This window comes from Phoca vitulina, unplaced genomic scaffold (genome assembly GCF_004348235.1).
Source record: "Phoca vitulina isolate PV1807 unplaced genomic scaffold, GSC_HSeal_1.0 scaffold5, whole genome shotgun sequence".
NCBI lineage: Eukaryota > Metazoa > Chordata > Mammalia > Carnivora > Phocidae > Phoca > Phoca vitulina.
The window spans coordinates 59,523,421-59,527,721 of NW_022589708.1; the positions used below are offsets into that span (position 1 = coordinate 59,523,421).

Here is a 4,301-nt window from a genome sequence, read left to right on the forward strand (position 1 = left end):
ACAGATGGGGTCACTTCATTTCATGGGCCTCAAGCGGTCTGCCCCCTGGTTTCCTCCTTTTCTTTGCTGACATCCGGAAAGTCTTTCTACATTTTTCCTGGTTGTACTTCTTTCTATATTCAAGAAATCTTTTGCCGTTCTAAGTGCTATAATATGGCTTGTAAACCGTATGTTCCCCCCCCCCCCCTTCCTTATCTGACTTACCCCCTTCCTGGCTTCTTTACCTTGATACTGTCCCCATAGCAGTTGAGTGCTCATCATTTCGTCTGCCATTCACTACCATCCCGTAAGTCCCCTTCTCTGGGCTGCTTTTCCATATCTCTTTTGTGTTTCTCTAATTCTCACATCAAGACTGCAGGCCCAGGTTGTAAAAGCATACATTCCCCTCCTTTAGCTCCATATGATCAGTTGAATTTTCCTTACTAACAGCTCTTGTGGTTGAAAGACCTGAAAACTCTGACTTTGCCTTTTTCTGAGATTCTCTGTTTTGCTCGTGGAGAACCAAGCAAAGCTCTTAACCATTCTGACACCGTCAGGATTTTTCTGGCTTGCTGCTGTTGGTTTTTCATTCAGTATATTTGAGGAGTCCCTTCTTTACATTTGAGGAGTTCCTTCTTTATGCAAGACAGTATCCTAGGTGCTGGCGATACAGAGAAGATAACACAGGTTCTGTCCAGAAGAGCTTGCAGGCTGGTGGGAAGACAGGCATACTGACACATCCTACACTCTACTGGAGTGTGGTGGGGTGGAGTTGGAGCAGCGTTGTATGGGATGCTCCATCTCATACCAGAGAGTGGGCCACTTAATTCAGCAAAGGGAGGGGTGTCAGGGAAAGTGTCACCAAAAAGTCCTCGTTGAACTGAGTTCTGAAGCATGCTGAGTTATTCACCAGGCAAAGTCAGCCACCGCATTCATGGTGGAGGGAACAACACAGGCAAAGGCTCAGAAGTATGAAAGAGGGTTGACAATGTCCAGTCTATTTATGAACCTTGTCAAAGATCAGATAATCTTGCCTTCATGCATTTTTTGCCTGCCCTACAAGCAGAACGTGTTTTGAGTGGGTTATCAGGAAAGGTCAAAGCTGCATGGCTGGTGTGAGGGACTCAAGGGCTGGGTAGGGAAGGGTTAGTCACTTGAAAGTTTTGTATGCCGAGACAAGGCTGTTAAAGGAGCTCTGGGGTTTTTACAGAGGAGAAAGTGCTTAAAGGCAGATTATGCAGCCAACGGTGAGCCAGTAAATGGTTTCACTGGGGCCAATACTGGGATATTTTGGCAGCCCTCTTTATTGGGCGTGGGTTTCTCTGGCTATTCAATACCATTGTGACTCTCCTTACGAATGCCCATGAGGGGTTAGGGTGAAAATATAGAGCTTTTAAGCATTTTAACGTGATTTCGATTGCATTTTAATTTTTAATAAAACTCTTAATAAACTTCTGCTTTAGGAGAAGCAGAGATCAAAAGATTAATAGGGAGTCCAATGTTATAGTACTGGGAGATAGATGGGCTTAACAAGACTGTGGTACATCTCTTTCAAGTAAATGCAATAGATGGTTCTATTGGAATGGGAAAAAAGGGAAGATGCGTACATACCTGCGAATATCTTTTTTTTTTTTTTTTTTTTTTCTGTGTAGCCAATAATTTCACTCTTTGGAAGTAAATGCTGAGCTCCTGGCATCTTTGACTAATACCCTTCTCATATGATAGTTACACTGCTCCAAAGACAGTACAAACATCTGAGCCAAATAATTTTCTCTTTCGTTTGCAAGAAATTGAACTGACAGATATACCTGCCTATTTTGGTTCCAAGAAAATGTCTTGTTAGAAATGTGTGAAAATACATTATATGACAGTCGCTGAAAATGTTTCAGATGCAGCAATAAATTGATTGTGGTTTTCAGACCAGATGTGCACCATGTTTAGAATTTATTGTGCTTCTTCATATTCTAGTTTGGTGCTTAAGTAAATAGAAAGAAGTGTTCTGTTTTTCAATGGAACCTCTTAAGTGAACGGATGGCATTTTTTTCCCAGTCAATGATAGGAAATTATAGGAATCGTGCAAATTGGAGATATTCACTTTCCTCACACTGTGTAGCTGATAGGGCTCAAACTAAGGACCTCTTTGTCTTGTCTCCTAAGGTTAAGAATGAGACAACTGGCAAATGACCATAGCTGAATTGTGCAGCACTTTTGTGCTTGCATAGAAACTAAAGAAATGTGCTTCCTATCTGATGGTAGTATTTTAAGCCCCTGCCTTGTGATTTAATATAAGGTTGAGCTAATCAGGGCTCAATAAAAAAGGCTGAAGGAGACATCTTTTTATTGCATATCCCTGCAAGACTCAAGGCAGCCTTTGCCAAAGGTGTTAGAAACAGGACATTTGCTTTTCTCTGTGTGTTCAATAAAATATCTTTCTAGGCATAGAAACGGTCTGTGTGTCATGACTGGTCTGCTTTTTTATGCTATCTCATTTTACATTTCAATTCTAGTGGCACATTGGTTTTGAGTGGTTAAAGATCTGTCTCATTTCCTTGCCAACTGAGATTATGTTTCCAGCTCTTTGTTAATTCTGTGCACTTTAACAATTGCTGCTGATCATGTCCTGCGTTACTGTGCTAGGCATTCTATGAACCCTGGAACCAGTGTAGGATCTGATCCTGCCCTCAGGAGAGCAGGAAGACAGTTGACGAAAGGCAAGAAGGTGAGGAATTTCACATGCTGGACCTCATTTAATGCTCAGAGCAACTCTCAACTTTGCAAAGGGTGGGTGTTTATTACTTCATTTTACAAATAATGAAATTGGGCCTCACGTAGCTCAGAAATTAGGCTCCAGAGCCAACAGCTGACTTCAGAGCCCATACCCTCTCTCTAGCTCACTGGCTGGCTGGTTGGAGGGTCAATGAGCATAAGGCTAGAAAAAATTTGAATAAATGTAAACATAGGCACTATAGCATTAAAATACCATGTGGGTTAGAGAGGGATCGCTGTGCAGCCTGTAGTCAGTGAAGGGTTTCTGTGGGAGCACCTGAGCTGGGTTTGGAAGCCTGGAAGGGTGAGGGCAGAAATCACAAGCACAAAGGCATTGAGGGCATAAGCTTGCAGCATTGCCAAGGAAACCAAATTGCCAGGGGCAGGACTGTAGAATGGGAAAACAGTGGGAAGCAGGGGAAGGTGTAGGGCAGGGGCCGAGGCTGAAAGACCCCGGATGCAGAACTGAGGTGTTTAGAGCCTTGTGAGAAACTCCCTGCCTCCTCCATCTGTGTGTGTGTGTGTGTGTGCCTGCGTGCGCGCACGCACCAAAGAAGGTTTTAAAATGTGGAGGAAAAGTGCCATTTAATTAAAAGTTACATTTGGGGCCTGTATGATGTTGAATTTTCCCTTTGTAGCAAGAAAAAGTAGTGCTTTAATAATGAGAAAAATGTCATGTTTCTTTTCCCACGAGGGAATAAAGTAAGTCAACCTCTTTGCTGAACTGAAAGTGTCTTGAAAGCTATTGGCAAAATGAACAAATTCCCTCTGAGTCTTGGTGAGAGGAGGAAATGGCAGAGGGGCAATGGGGCAAGTGAAGGAGGACATGAGTGCAGACCACCAGTCTGTAGGTGTCTCTGCTTTGCTGGAGATGCCTGGGCACTAGGAGGCAGAGGAAAATACGAAAGAAGGAAGGTCCAGAGGGAAAGCCTGATGAGCCCAGGGAATAGCAGGGAGCATGCAGGTCAGCTCTTTGGACTGGGGGAAAGAACTGGCATTTGGCAGGGGCTTATCATCACTCCCAGAGAGGATAACTTTTTACATGTCATCCTTGTTCAGGAGCCATGCTGGTCATCTCTGTATCATTCCAATTTTAGTATATGTGCTGCTAAAGCAAGCACAGTATTTTTAAAATGTTTACAACAAATATTTTTTTGTGCTAGGCACTGTAGCATAAAGTGTGAAGGCATAAAGTACAATCCCCCCTTTTTGTTTAAAGGGAGATAATGTGCAATTTTTTTATACAATTTTTAAAGTGATTGTGACTTGTGATTTTATAATTGGGCAAAAGAAAAATCTAAGATTTAATGAGCGACTTAAGAATCCCTTCTTTAGTAGTCATGGATGCTTATCTACTGATAAGAATCCTGCTTCAAACACGGACTCTAAATTTAAGAGAAAGGTACACACCAGATTCACACCTGCATTTGTCTGGTTTGAAGGGAAGTAAGGGAATTTTGTGAAATGTTTGAAAAATTGATATGAAATTTTCAGTGTGTACATAATCATTCATGTGGCAGACAATTCACCGGATGCTGGGGGATACAAAGAGGAGG

The 4,301-nt window shown here is 42.4% G+C and overlaps 1 non-coding gene across 1 annotated transcript; it reads right to left on the reverse strand.

Moving 5' to 3' along the window:
- Positions 1–3,767: 3,767 nt before the first annotated feature.
- LOC116631810 lies at positions 3,768–3,866 on the reverse strand. The gene has a single exon (XR_004299263.1). It is a non-coding gene; the product is annotated as a U6 spliceosomal RNA (small nuclear RNA).
- Between the last annotated feature and the right edge of the window lie 435 nt (positions 3,867–4,301).